The 18,126-nt window shown below is 44.1% G+C and overlaps 2 long non-coding RNA genes across 2 annotated transcripts; one reads left to right on the forward strand and one right to left on the reverse strand.

Moving 5' to 3' along the window:
• Positions 1-286: 286 nt before the first annotated feature.
• LOC309328971 lies at positions 287-17,512 on the reverse strand. The gene is made up of 3 exons (XR_014150970.1): positions 16,113-17,512; positions 9,317-9,397; positions 287-6,861 (listed from the first exon to the last, which is right to left on the reverse strand). It is a non-coding gene; the product is annotated as an uncharacterized lncRNA (long non-coding RNA).
• On the forward strand, positions 11,908-16,055 carry LOC309328557. The gene is made up of 2 exons (XR_014150825.1): positions 11,908-11,986; positions 15,563-16,055. It is a non-coding gene; the product is annotated as an uncharacterized lncRNA (long non-coding RNA).
• Positions 17,513-18,126: the final 614 nt, after the last annotated feature.

Consider the following 18,126-nt stretch of genomic DNA (forward strand, 5'->3'; position numbering starts at 1 on the left):
CCCCGACAAAGAGGAAAGCAGACAGCATATCTGCTAAATAAGTCTTCTAGGAAAACAACTTTGTCAGTGGCTAAATTCCTTTTCCTGGCACTCAAGCGTCGGAAACGTACAATTGAATGCCTTGATGTGGGTTATCTGTGAGAGGTTTAGTGCTGTGGCCCTACCTTATTCATGTACCCCTATGATGTTTTAGTTCATAATTCTGTATTGTGTTTTATTTCTGTGTTTTATTTCTGACTATCGGTCGAATAAAGGATTATTATTATTATTATTATTATATAATTCTCTGTAGAAGGCACTCACTAAAGCGACAAAAATTGCAACAAAGAAAAAAATAATCCTGGGCTCCCACCAAAGTATTTTCATACAACAGACCAAAGAAACCAGTGGGAAAGTTGTTCTGATTTCAGAGGACAATGGATAAAGTTCAGAGCAAAACTGTATGTTATAAACACATATTTTGATGCTGCATGGTTCTTTTATAGTCTCTAAATAGCAGCAGCAGGAGATCTCAATAAGAGTCAGGACAAGTGAGGGGAGAAGGAGATTTATTAAGCTCTGAGCTGTATGTCACACCTGCCCTCCCAAAACTGCTATTTGCATTATGAGAAGCTTTGTTCACATGTCTTATCTTAGATCAGGGGTAGGGAACATCCAGCCTGTAGGTCAATCTTGGTCTGCCAGGCGGTCCAATTTGACATTCTAGGTAATTTTCCCCAAACCATGCCCACACACTCCCAGCTGACCACCTTCTTTAAATAGTTGGGCAGACAGGAGGGTAAAGGAGCTTGTAAAATGTACAGAGAATCGTAAAGCAAAAGTGCTCTTTGAAGTAGCCTCCCTACCCCAACATTGCTTGAGCACTGCTTCAAAAAGCACTTCTGCAAAGCACTTAACACAGTCCCTGTTCTCCCATCTGAGACTATAGAATGGAAGCAGGAGGACTGTCCTCAAGCGCTTTGCAAATTTGCTCTTTGAAGCAGCTTCCCGCTCTTCCTTCAAACACCACTTGAGAAATATTTAAATGGGAGAGATGGCTTAAAATAGATTTTGCAAAGCACTTTAAGCACTCTCCCCACTGCCTTTAAAATAGTGATGTTATAAGTAGGAGGGGCCGCTTGAAATAACTTTTGCAAAGGGCTTTCAGACGCTGACACCCCCTGTTCCTGGGAGCTCATGTGGAAGTGTGGGGTTTGCCTTTGAAGCTGTTGCAGATTCCCAAGTGCTCAACAGCCAGCTGGCTGTTGGGCACTTGGAAACCCTATTTTATAAATTAAAAATAAAAAGTGGTTCAGTTCATTAATGAATTAGTTTCCCTATTTCACAGATAAGCGTCCATTAAAAAAACCCAGATAAACTGAACCATGCAAACAGCTGTTCGTTTGCTAAGCCATTTGCACAGCAGATGCAGGTGCCACTGGGATTTTGGCATTCCAGGCAGTTGCCTAGTTTGCTTCTATAGTTAGACCAGCTCTGTGCATTGTTAAGTGTGTTCTCACTGTGCTGCTAATCTGCTTTTAGTTGTGGGCTTATGTAAACATGGAAATGTGCTCAAATGTGGAATAAGTGCTCAAAGTGTTTTTATTAATATTTGGGGTAGTGAGAAACCCTCTCTCACACTTTAAAGGATTGGGAGGTCCAATCTCTGCATAAATGAGCACCTTATTTGAAGATGTCCAAACTCCACAGCAATCCTTACTTTTTGCAAATTATCAAGTGCATTTAAAGATGCAAAAATTGAAAATGCCAAAAATGAGTAAATGAAATTGACAGATTCGTCCATGCCTACTATCAACCCTGTGGGCTACCAAATGAATAGCACAGACCAGCAAGTCCAGCATATCTTTGCATTTGGGAGTGGAGGTGCAATGCAACCAAGCCCTTAAACTAGAACTCTCAATCGTTTTTCTCTAAGCAGTTACAACAAATCTTGTGTGCAGATGTAGAACTGTGACCCTAGTTTATGCATATAGCATCAGGGGAATTGGAATGAGGTGTCATCAATATACAGAAGATGCCCAGATGCAGGTGCTGAACTGAGGTCTGGTGGTGATAATAGGTTGCATGTAGGCCAGTAAATTGAAACTGAATCCAGACAACACTGACGTACTGTGACTTGATGGGTTCTTGGTCCAGGATTTGAAAGATCACCTTTGGGGGGCTCCTGAGGCCACGTTTGTCACATTAAGCCCAGGTGGATTCAGGGCTGGGAATATCTTCCCAGCTGTAGCTGCTTCACCGAATATAGTATTTCCTGGACAAAGAGAGCTGGCCACAGTATTTAATATATATGTATTTCCTGCTCTGTGACTATCTAGGAAAGGGTTGGCTATAAACACTTGAAATAAATATTCAAATACTCTTGCAATGTGGTTTTTACCATCTCGAAAAGGGCAACAAGTGAATCAGTGTCTGCCTTACTGTTACCATTAACCGGTTTTATGTGATGCTTGTGTTTGGTCTCAATTACTAAAAGCATATTTTCCCTTAAATTATTATAATATTCTCCAGGAATGGAGTACGCATTAAGATAATTCAGAACTTGAAATTCAGCTACAAATGCAGCACCAATGAGGCCACCCACATCACCAGCTGCTCTTGATTAATCCACTTCTCTTTCTTTCTACAAAGCCTCTAATGAATACTCTGTAGGACCAAGGCCTTATTTATCTGGGGAAACCATCTGATTTCTTTTCACATCCATTAGTTGGGTGGAGGTATGGGGGAGAAACAAAAGAAATTAAAATCTTAGGCTACACACAAAATGAAACACGCAAGACCTATAGACAGAGTTGTCAGGACTCAACCAAGAGTTCTGAAGCAGTAGAAGCTGATGTGGGTTAACTGTTTGCAGCTGTTCCCAGAGGGAGGGAAAGAGGTTTATGTTTGGGTAACCCCCCCCCAAAGTTCAGTCAGGACACCCCACTGTAAAGACAAACAATACTAGATCCAAGTGACATCTCAGAACTAGCTTTGTATATTGGAGAAAACACCAGGTACTCTGACTAATCATTTGGGGAGGTTTTCAAAGCTGTGTCTCTCGTGGCACGCTCAACCCCAGATCCACATGCTTTCCCTATAATTATTCTAATGATCACAAATGAACACTTCGGCATTTGTGACATATTCTAGAATCAAAGTAATGGGCATCAGATAAAACCACAGATAGCATTCGCGATACAGATTTCCTGTGACTACAAGTGTAGCAAAGGATCAGTTTCTCTTTCATTTCTGCATAAAATTAAGGGCTATTGATAAGTTATGTAATGGGAAAGGAGTTTTGTGGCATTCACTGGCCCCTTCCTTGATTTTGAACTTAAGCCCATCTCAAGCTGAAGACTTAGTATTTGCCAATAAATTGTACCTGCTTTTCCAGACCTAAGGAAATATCACCTCTCAGTCCCTGCCTGTTGTGCAGCTGCTAAAAAAGGGATAGCCATTTCTTCTGCACAAGGGTGTGCAGGTGTTTAAAATACGTCTGGAATAATACCCACTCTTTCCATATACAAACAGCCCCAGGAATTTATGAGAACTCAGCATGGAAAGGATGGTATTTGGTTGATTGCAGAGGAAATTTCTAAATAGCTATGGACCATAGCAAGGGTCCAAATTTGCCTGGAGCGCTACACTAAAGTGTACCTAGCTAACAGTTAATCCAGCCCTGGAAAGAGGCAAAGTAGCTCTGCAAGTTGTCAGGCTTTTCAAAATCACAGTTTGCCTTGCATCTTTGACTAAATAATAGTTTAGGAAACACTCCTGGGCACAAGTAATGTGTTCCATGCGGCTGCTGGCCCCAGTCTGAGAAAACAATAGGAAACAGCTGCTAAAACACAAAACCGGGGCCCTGGGGAGTAGCAACTTTTCAGAAATGTGTGGCATACAGGGGAAAGAATGTGAAAGGGGTAATAAATAATCAAGTCTACCTCTTTTAAGGAGAATCCCATTGAATCTTGGGAGTGGGGGACACTCCACTTTATTTGTTCACTTGCACCCCACTATATGGACACATGTTCCAGGTTGCAATCTGCCCCTCAAACTGTTCTCCCCCCCCCATGAGAATCTAGTAAAACCTGTAAAATTAATATAGTTCTTGCATTGTGACAAGAACAAAATTGCCAACTTCTGCGTTTTACTCATTTGGCAGGAACTGCCCTGGCTGGACTAGTCAAATCAAGATCCATTTAATCCAGCATTCTGGATTAGACTCTTAGCATATGATTCTAATACCTTCAGCATTGTAGGGTTGCAGGGCCAATCCTAAATTTAACAGTGAGGTAACTGCCTTAGTAGCAGCTGTTCAGGGACAGCAGTATCAGCCTCCAGAATTTCCTATTGACTCCCCTTCTGCTGCCACATGGTCCCTTTTGGGACTGCTGCTTCAGGTATGGTGCAGGATGTTACCCGATCAGAAGTGTTGAAGTAAGACTCAGTTGCCAGTGCAGTCAGCTTCTGAACTTGGAATTGTGAGGGGGCAACATCTTGTCCTGCAGCTCAGGCAGCAAAATGTATGGGGCCAGCTGGGTGGACTGCAGCAGTATGGTGTAGTAGCGGATAGTGTGTTGGATTAGGAACTAAGAGATCAGGGTTCAGATACTCAGCTGTGAAACCTGTTGAGTGACCTTGTGCCATCGAGCAGTATATAAATTTTGTTAACTAAATAGATAAATAGAATAAAAACATGCATTTCTTCAAAATATCCAAAGAAACAGAGGCAGTAGAATGGAGATGGTTTATTATAAGTAGCATCTCACAGAAAATGTTCACATTCACTCCGTGTTGCATAGATTTGTGTTGGGTCTCCATGGTGATGTCCTGTGTTACTGCAACACAGAAAAACATCTTTGCAAGGGGCCAACAAACATACAGGAAGAAGTTAGCAAGCGTGACGTTAAAAAAGGATCTTACTTCATGGTGACTGTTCTTCATATCTTGCTTTACAGACTGTTGGGTGTTAACACCTCCTGTACATGCAAATGTACTTATTTTTAAGATTTAAATGTCAAGCAAGTTTTCAGTATTAAGGTTTCCCTGTTTCTGATCATTGGATATTAGAAATGTGTTCTTGAAATTGATTGTTTTAATAGCACCCTTTTAGAGAACTAAAGGCTTTGCTATTCTTATTTTGATTCACAACAGCCCTCTTGTAAACTGTTTCTTAAGTGAAAACTAGTCTGACGAATTGCCAGCTCTTTATTTACTGCAATTGGATTACATGTGTGTTTAATTACCCTATTAATGGCATTCCCGTGAGTAAGTGTCCTGCTTCAGGCCCAGCAAATGCAGACAGAGGATCTTAAGTAAGAAAGAGATCTTAATTCAGGAAAGTAACAGCACAGGCTTGGCAGCAGACAGAGTTTGGGAGTCATGATTCAGGGATTCAGTAAACGGGCGAGATATTCAGAACTGGACAGAAGCAACAAAGATGTCCCAACAGCTTCCACACATGCCAAGCTTTTAAAGATAAGGCGCAACACATTCACTTGCTTGTTATGCGGAAATGTCGGGACTGCAAATGTGCTCTCCAGGGGGAGTGTCTGCTCCTATCTGCAGAGATGGCGCCTGGTTCTATGTAAGAAGACTGGCTCCTGATCGCTCTTTGCCATCTCCTGAATTGTTCACCTTCCGCACCCAGCCCTTCGGCCCACCTGGTGTGCGCACACACATGCCTCGGACACCAACAAAGGATGCAACACCACTGTCCTGAGGGTCAGCAAGTGAGGCCCAGGGGGGCACATTTGAAGGGGAGACCCAGCCTAGAGGTTTCCCACTGTGTTTTAAATAGCTCCATATTATAATCACTGAAGAGGCAGAAACTTCTCTCAGACTGTTCTTCATTCTGTCATCCTACTCGTAATTGTGCCATCTCAGTCAGCTTAGATCTCATGGCAGCGCTCCATGTTTTATTAATCCACTTTTATTCCGTTGAAATTGCTGGCGTATGCTATTTGAGTGTTGCTAAAAAATTTTTTTTGCTTTAGTTAACATATTTCCCACCAAATTATGGCATTCCAGATGTATATCATTTTTAAGATACTCTAAAAGGAATTGTAATGGCCTCAGTGGCACTAAATTATAGCCTAGCATATTTTGTATAATGTTAATAATGCCCCACAAACTACTGATTTTTGCACAAATCCATCATCCATGTATAAAGTATAAAGGCTGTTTTCCTTGCACCAGATTTCCAGCATGCGCTACCAGTATGAGGATTCGTATTTGCAAGGCAAAGCGGAGACAAGTACTAGTAGAATATCTAAATTAAAATATCTTTATTTATTAAAGTATTCATAACCCACACTTTCATAAATTTATATCAAGGCGGTATACAACCTACAATGTTACAATAAAATCAGCAAAGGCATCCATAAAACATCGTGAAAAATACCAACAGAGCATGTATCTTCCAAAGGATGTTTAAAAGAAGAGAGTGGAAACTCCTGCCAAATCTCTGCTGAAGGACAACTGAACCTCAACGGCATGGGGGCCCTCAAGAGGCACCCCATCAGAGGATATTTGTGCAAGGTGATAGCACCAAATTTTTGGACAATACAATTCCCTGTGCTTTTGTAATATTAATTGTCACAGATAATTCAGATTGTATGTGTAAATCCAGTAACGGGCTTCCCACCCCTTCCTGGAGAGGTGAGAAGTTCCTTGCATCTAAGAAAGTGTTGGGCAAATGCTCTGCCACTGAGCTTTGGTCCTTCCCTTAAGACACGGGAAAATAGGAAGTGGACTTGCACTGAGTCAGACCAAATAACAGCTTCAGAGAAGTGTGTGGGAAGGATTGTGACAGCCGCATAAATAATTGAACTTCTACTTCTCACCAGTTCCAGTGTTGATCAGGCTTCTCCAGGGCAACTATTTACACAACAGCAACGTGCTTGGTAAATTTGCATTCACATAATTAATATTACATTTTATGCAAGTTTTGTGGCCCTGTTCAATGATACAACCCTTTTGGGCTCTGATTCCAAATGTGATTGATAAAACGCTGGTTGTTTCATACCACAAAATCCCTAAATAGTTTCTGAGTTATCTTAAGGATTTGATTAATGATGTTGATCTTGAAGTGGTTGTAAACCTACTTTACGGCTGCCAACATGTTTACAGCAGCAAATTGGAAGAAAGCACTTGTTCTGTTGATGTCTGAATGGCATCAGGGAAGACAGAACAGGGCAATTTTATCCAAATTAACCTGCTGTGGAAATTAATAGACAAACAAGTTTACTGGAATATGGAATTTGTTTGCAGTGTTTGGGAACAGTGAATTCAAAGATGACTTGGACAATACTTTTTCTTTTTTCTTTGTGTATGACAAGCATCTACCACCTGCACTTTTCAGAAGCAGCCAAAGGCATTGTTGCTCCTGCAGGTTTTCCCAGATAGATAGGTAAAGGTAAAGGTAAAGGTAAAGGGACCCCTGACCATTAGGTCCAGTTGTGGCCGACTCTGGGGTTGCAGCGCTCATGTTGCTTTATTGGTCGAGGGAGCCGGTGTACATCTTCCAGGTCATGTGGCCAGCATGACTAAGCCGCTTCTGGCAAACCAGAGCAGCGCACGGAAACGCCATTTACCTTCCCACCGGAGCGGTACCTATTTATCTACTTGCACTTTGACGTGCTTTCGAACTGCTAGGTTGGCAGGAGCAGGGACCAAGCAACGGGAGCTCACCCTGTCACGGGGATTCGAACCACCAACATTCTGACCGGCAAGTCCTAGGCTCTGTGGTTTAACCCACAGCGCCTCCCGTGGGTCTTTACCACGAGTGTCCATTCTTTGAGTTTTAGTCTTGTTATAAATTTACATTTTTTGTTTTCTAACTTTAAAATTATTTCTCGTGTGAATCACATTGAGATGGTGGTTTAGAAGACAATTAATAAAGCAATAGTAGTAGTATTAGTAGTAATAGTAGTATTAATAATAATAATAATAATAATAATAATAATAATCCACAACAGGTTAGTCATTGTCCATAAAAGGTTATGTCATAGTAAATGTCTAGGGCTTTAAGGTACCACAAGACTCTTGGTCATATATATCAAGTACAAGTTGCTGTGTGTAATGTATGTAATTTGATTTTAAGTACAATTTCCCTCAGTGTTGAGGGTGATGTTTACAATAGCAAATAATGCCTTCAGAGAGGTAATCTCCCCTCCCTGCCCTGGGAACTTGGCAGGGATAGCAAGAATCAAACTCTCTCCATCCCACAATCCTAAATCTAGTCAGGTTTCCCAATAATTGCTATTTACATAACAAAAACATGCATGTTAATTGGCATTCACACACTTATGCCAGCCAAGAACTAACCATATACTCGGTTTAGTCAAGTACAGTACGCAGAAAGCTGTTAAACTGGTTCAACACATAAACTATAAAAGCCTAACACCTATATATGGGAGTATGCTATGGTCTTCTATCTGCACCTAAATCTATTGAGCTTTAAACCACTGATATGGGAGAAACACACTTCATTTCAAATGGCTTTCAACCAATCTTTGCCAACCTGTTCCTAGCACCATCTAGATGTTGGACTATAAATCCCATCAGTCCCAGCCATTCAGGGCTGGAGTTGATGAGAGTTGAAGTCCAAAACATCTGGAGGGTGCAAGGTTGGAGACGGGCGGTTGAAAGCCATCTGAAATGAACTGCATTTCTCCCATGCAAAGGAATGGTAAACAATAGTTGCTTTGTCAACTGGTCTGGGAAACCAAACTGCAGCAAAGAGAGCATTTTTATGAAGCTTTGCTGAGACAACAAGAACAAGTTGGATTACTTAGGACTGAACTCTTTCCTTTTCCTGTTCAATCCAGCCCACAAGGGGGAAGTGGAGGGCAGTGGCGTAGCGTGGGGGGTGCAGGGGGGGGCGGCCGCACCGGGCGCAACATCTGGGGTTAGGGCAAATCCACGGGTTAGGGGGCGCAAATCCACGGGTTAGGGGGCGCAAATTACTTGCCTTGCCCCGGGTGCTGACAACCCACGCTACGCCACTGGTGGAGGGTAACTTAGCAAAGGTGTCCAGAGAAATGTCGTCCGCCCCCAAACTCCTCAAACTTCACAATGAAACATCTGCTGCTAAGAGTCTGTATCATTCTCAATACTTGACCCATCCTAGCCTGTGTATATCTCATCAACATGCCTAGGAAGAGAGCCAGTCTTCTGAAACAATCTGTCATCAGAATTGTCACCATGGAACAATGAAACTGCCGCTGGTTCCCTGAAACCTCATTAATTCGTTTTCTGGGGGAACAGATGTGTACCTGTCTTAGGTGAGACTTTGCACTATCCCAAACCCCTTCCAGCCACATGCTGTTACCTTGCTGACAAACCATCACTATCATCAACAATCAGACGTGTTGCTTGCTGCAGATTGGTTATGGAGCTTCAAAGCATTCCCCTGGAAGAAAAGGAAAAACAAACACGAAATCTGTACAATTTATAATGCCGGCATTATGATATTTTATAGATTATGAATGCTGTAGTACTTTGTGAATCCTATAATATGACTTTTGTTGTAATTGTGCTGCTTAGCTTATTTGTTTTAGTTGTTTTTAATAGATTGTAATTGTTTTGTTTATTATTTGTTAATTATTCTATATGATTTATGCTGTATTTGTGATTTTCTCTTATGTAACTTTCACTTACTGTTTGTAAGCCACTTTGTGATTCATTTGAATGAAAAACAGCGTAACAATATAATGAATCAAAATAAAATAAAATGTTGTTTTCTGGGCGTGTGTAATTCTTCTTTTCTAATAGAGGAAGCAACCTTATACCAAGTCAAACCGTTGGTCCATCTAGCTGACTGGCCAGCAGTGGATCTCCAGAAATCTTTATCCTTTTGCATGCCAGGCATGTGATCTACCTTTGGGGCTGGTTGCAAGTAAGAAGACTGGTGGGGCTGTGCCCTATTAATCCCATTTCCCTTTTCCTCAGAAAGCCTAATGAGTTAAAAAAAAAAATCTTGTCAATGATCTATTAGCAACATCTGAATGTCACATTGACAGCATACAATGAACTGAAGGCCAAGACACTGTTTTCCCTTGCTGATTTGTGAAACGTGAGGTCAAATATCCATTACCAGGGGTAGCTGTGAGGCATCTAATCATAAGCCTGCATTTTTATCAAAGCTTATATATTTCGATCAGGGCCTGTATATTAAAAAGAGCTTAAAGATTTTCAAATGTTTCATGCCAGGCAGAAGACCAGCTGCTTAGAGAACCTTGGCAATGTTTATTCTCCTAGACAAGGGGGCCCCCTGATTTATAGCAGAAAACAATTCTCAAAGTCGTAAAAAGGGAATTACAGGCTGAGAGCCAAGGTTAACTGACCCTACAAATTAAGGGTTGGTAAATAGTAAAATGAGCCATATCTTCTTCCTAAGGTTAAAAAGGCCAAGAGCAGTGAAAAAGGCAACTGGCTTGGCTGGAGAAGAAGAAGCTTCTTTCTATTTTTATTTTGAGGCTGGAAACTGTTCCTTCCTTTTCACTTTGAGAAGGTTTAATTCTTTTAAAAGGCTACCTATGATAATGTATGAAATATATTGGCTTAAATGTAATTATGCAAAGGATCTAGAAAGAAAGAAATGTTAAATTCTTATTTCATAGAGTCATATTGCAATAGGAGACCAGAGGGGCAAATGAGCCCAGCCTCCTGCCAGACAGGAGACGCCATCGAGCACTCCTGATATATAGTTGTCAGGCCTTTTTGTTTAGAAACCTCCAAATGAAGGAGATCTTTCAATGTTGATGTGAACTCAAGATCCTTGAAGATAAAAATTCAAGATTAACCATCTGTTTTGGAAGGCAATAGGGCAAGGAGGGCAAGAGGTGAGCTGGTAATTAAGATTCCTTGTTGAGACACATGTAAGATATATTACTACTTATTTGTCATTTATAGATAGAAGAATATATAGCTTTTATTTTCCATAAAAGGACAGAAGGAAATGGGTGTATCTTTTGTGATTGGTTCTAGCAAACAGCCAATAGGAATTTCAACCAGGCTGATTGGACAGAGGCAGCCACAGGAGGAGCAAGGGGGCTGGATTAAGGAAATATAAGTGCTGGCCAGAATGGCAGGAGGCCAGGCCAGAGCTTGGTAACCATATACCACTGTGCCTCTCATTTATTTGTCTGACAAATAAATTACTATTTTAATTTCTCTATTGCTGCGTTGAATATTTCATTCCAGCTAAGCGTTAACCACAAGCAGGGTGCTACAGCTGTGTTAGTTGCCAAGAAAACATTAGAAGAGTCTTGTGTGGCACAGAGGCAACATCTGCTCCTTACCTTTAAAGCACTGTGATACTACCTTTAGCAGTCATGGCTTCCAACCACCACCACCACCACCCAAAAATAACGGGAATTTTTAAAATATAGCTCCCTGTGTCAAGCAGAGCTTTGCCAACCCCTCTTTTTATTATTATAAAACTTTAGCTCATTTCCATGGACAGAGTAAAACAGCTAGTAACTCTGTCTAGTTCTTTGCAGGACAGAGCTGCCTCTCCTTCAAGTGGTTGATTCACTTTGTGTGAGATCATTGTGATCTGCTAGAGATAATGATATTGTACCACTAACAATCTGAGCCATTTCATTGTTCATCTGCTAAATGTGGTTTGTTTTGGTGATGTCAGTGAGCTCCCCTTTTGTGTGTGACTATGTTTAAGCAATCATGCCTGTGATCTGATCCTGCTTGCAGGGGGTGTCAATTTGAATAAAATATGGGGGGGGGGAGAAGATAAGCACTGCCTCACCCAGCCCTGCATAATCAATCACAAGACAGACAAGCACACACACACTCTATTTGAATGACAATGCCCATCAACTTTGGGGTGGCTGGCCCCCTTATATATATATTTTGGGGGGAGATGCGAAGGGACCTTGGCTCCTAGGAGTTGGCTGCTATAGGCCTCTTGACATCTATGTTTCCCTCCCTGAACTCCTCTTTAACGTCATCTGCTAGCTGTAGGATCTCGCAAGGTACAGTGGTGTTGTTGTTGTTTAGTCGTTTAGTCGTGTCCAACTCTTCGTGACCCCATGGACCAGAGCACGCCAGGCACTTCTGTCTTCCACTGCCTCCCGCAGTTTGGTCAAACTCATGCTGGTAGCTTCGAGAACACTATCCAACCATCTCGTCCTCTGCCGTCCCCTTCTCCTTGTGCCCTCCATCTTTCCCAACATCAGGGTCTTTTCCAGGGAGTCTTCTCTTCTCATGAGGTGGCCAAAGTATTGGAGCCTCAGCTTCAGGATCTGTCCTTCCAGTGAGCACTCAGGGCTGATTTCCTTAAGAATGGAGAGGTCTGATCTACTTGCAGTCCATGGGACTCCCAAGAGTCTCCTCCAGCACCATAATTCAAAAGCATCAATTCTTCGGCAACCAGCCTTCTTTATGGTCCAGCTTTCACTTCCATACATCACTACTGGGAAAACCATAGTGAGGCATCTGATCAAGGCCTGTATTTTAAAATGAGCTTAAAGATATATTTGCAAATGTTTGTATGTTTCATGCCAGGCAGAAACCAGCTGGCTAAGTACTTTGGCAGTTGTTTATCTTCCTGCTCTCCTGAACAAGGGCCCCCCTGATTTATAGCAGTAGCAGGAGACAAGTTTCTCAAAGTTGTTAAAGGGAATTACAGGCTAGGAGCAAATGTTACACTGACCCTACATATTACAGAATACAATCAAGCTGCAAAAACACTAATTAAGAGTTGGTAAATAGTAAGATTTATTGTTTAATAGAAAATAATACCATGTGCCTCCCATCAGAACTCTAGCCATATTTTCCTAAGGTTTAAGGTATACTGAGAGAGTTAAAGGGCAATAAATTTTGAGAAGAGCTAATGGGAAAAGCAGCTGGCTGGGAAAGGGGGGTGTAAACTGAAGAGGCTTCTTTTGAAGCTGTTTTTTACTGAGTTCTTTTTTACTTTGCAAAGGCCCTTTCTTCTAACAAGCTATCTATGTTATGTATGAGATTTGTTGGCTTAATGTAATTAGGCAAAGGATTTAGAAAGTAAGAAATGTTAGATTGTTATTTCATTGATGGTGTGTGAGAATGTGAACCCAAGATCTCTGTTTAGATAGAATTTAATACCACGAGCCATTTGTTTTAGCCATTTGTTTTGGAATGCAGGGGCAACAGGGGCAAAAGGTGATCTGGTAATTAAGGTGCCTTGTCGAGGCAAATGTAAGATATATGGCTATTTGTCTGCTAGACGAAAGGGTTTTCCGTTTTGGAGGTGCTTCGCAAAACAAATTTCCTATGGGCTTGCTTCGCAAGACAAAAATGTCTTGCGAGTTCCTGCGGGGTTTTTTTCCTTCCCCCCCTTTTCTAAGCCGCTAAGCCGCTTAACAGCTGATCCGCTAAGCCGCTTAACAGCTGATCCGCTAAGCCGCTTATCAGCTGATCCGCTAAGCCGCTTAACAGCTGATCCGCTAAGCCGCTTATCAGCTGATCCACTAAGCCGCTTATCAGGGCTGGAGGGGGCAGAGCTTTGGTAACTATATACCACTGTGCCTATAATTTATTTGTCTGACAAATAAATTATTATTTTAATTTATCTATTGCTGCGTTGAATATTTCATTCCAGCTAAGCGTTAACCACAAGCAGGGTGCTACAATAGTTTTTACTATACGGACCTTTGTTGGCAAGGTGATGTCTCTACTTTTTAAGATGCTGTCTAGGTTTGTCATTGCTTTTCTCCCAAGAAGCAGGCGTCTTTTAATTTCATGGCTGCTGTCACCATCTGCAGTGATCATGGAGCCCAAGAAAGTAAAATCTCTCACTGCCTCCATTTCTTCCCCTTCTATTTGCCAGGAGGTGATGGGACCAGTGGCCATGATCTTCGTTTTTTTGATGTTGAGCTTCAGACCATATTTTGCGCTCTCCTCTTTCACCCTCAATAAAAGGTTCTTTAATTCCTCCTCACTTTCTGCCATCAAGGTTGTGTCATCTGCATATCTGAGGTTATTGATATTTCTTCCGGCAATCTTAATTCGGGCTAGGGATTCATCCAGCCCAGCCTTACGCATGAAGAATTCTGCATATAAGTTAAATAAGCAGGGAGACAATATACAGCCTTGTCGTACTCCTTTCCCAATTTTGAACCAATCAGTTGCTCCATATCCAGTTCTAACTGTAGCTTCTTGTCCCACATAGAGAGATTTCTCAGGAGACAGATGAGGTGATCAGGCACTCCCATTTCTTTAAGAACTTGCCATAGTTTGCTGTGGTCGACACAGTCAAAGGCTTTTGCATAGTCAATGAAGCAGAAGTAGATGTCTTTCTGGAACTCTCTAGCTTTCTTCATAATCCAGCGCATGTTTGCAATTTGGTCTCTGGTTCTTCTGCCTCTTCTAAAGCCAGCTTGCACTTCTGGGAGTTCTCGGTCCACATACTGCTTGAGCCTTCCTTGTATACAGTGGTACCTCAGGTTAAGTACAGTGGTGCCCCGCAAGACGAACGCCTCGCAAGACGGAAAACCCGCTAGACAAAAGGGTTTTCCGTTTTGGAGGCGCTTCGCAAGACGAATTTCACTATGGGCTTGCTTCGCAAGACGACAGCCCATAGGGAAATCTCCGGGACAGCGGGGAAGCGCAGCGCGTCTTCCCCACTGTCCTCGGACCTCCTCCGAAGGCTGGCGGTGGGGCGGAGAGACCTTCTCCCCACACCAGCCTTCGGAAGGATGCCCCGATGCCGGGCGGCGAGGCGGGAACGCCTCCCGCCGCCGCCCGGCATTGGAACGATGTCCCGAAGCCGAGCGGCGGGGCGGGAAAGTCTCCCCCCGCCGCCCGGCTTCGGGGCATCGTCCCGATGCCGGGCGGCGAGGCGGGAAAGTCTCCCCCCGCCGCCCGGCTTCGGGGCATCGTCCCGATGCCGGGCGGCGGGGCAGGAACGCCTCCCCCCGCCGCCCGGCTTCGGGGCATCGTCCCGATGCCGGGCGGCGGGGCGAGAAAGCCTCCCCCCGCCGCCTGGCATCGGAACGATGTCCCGAAGCCGGGCGGCGGGGCTGCGAAGCCTGGGCGCGCTGGCAACTCTCCGCAAGGAGCGCTCCCGCTGCTTGCGGAGAGGTCCGCGAAGCCTGTCCTGGACCTCTTCTGAAGGCAGGCGGGGGGCAAAAGTCTTTGTCCCCCCTGCTTGCCTTCCCAGGGGCTTTTAAATCGCCCGGGACAGCGGAGAAGTCCTCCGCTGTCCCGGGCGATTTTAAAATGCCACCCGCCAGAAGAGGTCGGGGGAAGGCGGTTTCCATAGGAACACATTAATTGATTTTCAATGCATTCCTATGGAAAACCGTGCATCGCAAGACGAAAAACTCGCAAGACGAAGAGACTTGAGGAACGAATTAATTTCGTCTTGCGAGGCACCACTGTACTTAATTCATTCCGGAGGTCCGTTCTTAACCTGAAACTGTTCTTAACCTGAAGCACAACTTTAGCTAATGGGGCCTCCTGCTGCTGCCGCGCCCCCAGAGCACGATTTCTTTTCTCATCCTGAAGCAAAGTTCTGAACCTGAAGCACTATTTCTGTGTTAGCGGAGTCTGTAACCTGAGGTACCACTGTATACAGTTCACCACTGTGAACACATGAGTAATATCCACAACATCATGTTGCAGTGTTAAGGAACGTGCTACTCTGCCAGTTTTGGTTCCACATCACTGTAACAACACAAAGAAACCCACTTTGAATGGATGTGCTGTCTCCCATCTTCAACCACAAATATACTGTGGCTCACCTGAATGAAAGTGGTGATGGACCATTGGTGGTCGAAGGTACTCTTGAATTAAGGGCCATCATGACTCTCCACAGTGATTGTAGAGTAAGCAGGGGAGCCCTGGGCGAGGACAAAATTTGGCATGCCCCCTAAATATTTATTATTTTCACAATAATTCATTATAATTTTGCACCCCCTCGGCTAGGCACCTTGTCCGGGGAAATTGCTTGCCCCGCCCTAAATCCAATGCTGGGGTGAGTTGGGCCAGTCACTTCCTTGCAGCCTAACCTACCTTACAGGGTTGTTGTGGGGGATTATGTGAGGAGGACTCTGTACACCGCCTTGAAGTTCTTGGAGAAAGGTGAGATTTGAATGCAATGTACTAATAATAAAAAGAAAACATACCACTTTGCACTTGAGCTTCTAATAAGCACTCTGGCTTGTCGGTATGCTTTTTATTAGAGAGCAGGATCTGCATTCATTTCCTATGGTTATTTGCAGAGCAGAGTGCAGGATACGACCCATCTTGGTGCATGACTCAAGAGGCTGCATCATCCTAACCCAGTGTATACTTAGTCATATGTTTCCTATTTGATTTCATTTCATTTTCACCCAGAGCATTTATTGCAGCCCAGGGTACAGGATCCAGCCCATCTCAGTGCGTCGCAAGGACTATTCAGGTTGGCGGGTCATACTTTCCCATGTGTGAAGAGGCGATCCCTTAAAACTCAGCAGTCCAGTCGCTGTAGTTCTAAAAGCATTTCAAAGATCTCCGAGATGATGGGAGTTTCGCTTGGAATTGTTTTGAGCACTTGAAAATAACTTGCGTTCACGAAACCTTTGCTTTTGAGAAATAAAATAAAAATAGCCTTAAAGGGAAAAACAAGGATGAATCGTTGCAGGTTCCACCGAGATTTGAACTCGGATCGCTGGATTCAGAGTCCAGAGTGCTAACCATTACACCATGGAACCGCCCTGACGATATATTGCAGCAGCTCCCACTAAAGCCTTGCAGTTCTTCTGCGCTGACTTCCAGCGCCCCCACGGCGCTCCCAAGCGACGCCTTTTGCTCTTGCAAGCCCGGATCGGATGTTCCCCTCCAGCTTCTGTTTCTCCGGCTTGGAGCAGCAATAGGTTTGGGGAGCGTTTACACGTGCACATTTAGGGGTCTGGCAAAGCCTGGCATGCGAAAGCAGGACGATGGCGCTAGAGGACGCGTACCCGTTGCCACTGCACATGCAGTGGGGCGAGCAGGTGTCGAGGCTAAAGTTTAGCCCCGGAACCTATTTGCAGCTTTTACTGCGACGGGCGCAAGAGTGTCCGTGAGCATATACAGAGTGCATTTGACAACTAACTCTTCTGCACATGCTCCGTGTCTCTCACACACACCAAGGCGGCAGCTCAGAAGAGGTGGGGGGCAGGCAGGGGACTCTTTTATAAGCGAACTTGCCTGTCTGCAATGAAGGTGTCAGAGAGATGTGGGTGGAAGGTTCCAATATGGAAATATGGTTACAGTATTATTATTATTATTATTATTATTATTCATTGAATTTATATACCGCCCTAAACCTGGAATGTCTCTTCCTCTTGAATGTCTTGAGCAACAAGCTGCTGCTTATATTATGTGTGAATCACTGGGACTGCACTACCAAGGTCGCTTGACACTCATTCAGTCAGGGGAAGGCATGCATTCCTCAGAAGGTAGGATCCGGGGCCCGCTCTCGGTTCCCGCGCTGCAGTCCAGGAAGAAAGGGGGCATTGAGCGAATGGCGCTTTGCACATGCCTCTAGGCATCCTCTTCTTTTAAAACTCTCATCATTCCTAGCCAGCATGGCCAGTGGTCAGGGATGATAGGAGTTGTAGCTCAAGAACATCTGGGGGCCCAAGGCTAAGGGGCTCCCCTTCCCACATCCCAAGCGTGAGTTGAAATCCAAGTCAAAGCACTGTGGCAGGCAGAGGAGGAAAACGACACGGAGAAGCAGAAAAGGGAGGTGGAGGGAGAAACACTCTGCACATGCTCAGAAGAAAGCTTTTCCCGATGGGGATCTACACCTCACCACCCTTCCCAGTGGCCTCTGCGGTCCAGCCTGGACTACAACTCCCAGCAAGCTCCAGCCTGTCGCACTCGCTGGAGCTGATGGGAGTTGTAGTGCGAAATTTCTAGGGGGGTCCTGACGGGCGAAGGCTGATCTACGGGCCGCTTCGCTCTGCCCTCCACAACAATAGAGATGAAAACGTCAAGAGGTGCCGCACTCAGGTATCGATTCCGGTTTCCATTCGGTCGCCGTCATATGCGGGGAAAGAATACAGACACGAAAAGCGTCTAAAGTGGTGGCGGGAGCTGAAGGCCACAGATAACTTCCGGCACAGAAACGAAAGCCCGCATTCTCTCAGGACTTCGTGTGGCGCCGCTCTAGGA

The sequence above is a fragment of the Podarcis erhardii genome, assembly GCF_964252035.2.
Source record: "Podarcis erhardii genome assembly, chromosome: 14".
In the NCBI taxonomy this organism is placed as follows: domain Eukaryota; kingdom Metazoa; phylum Chordata; class Lepidosauria; order Squamata; family Lacertidae; genus Podarcis; species Podarcis erhardii.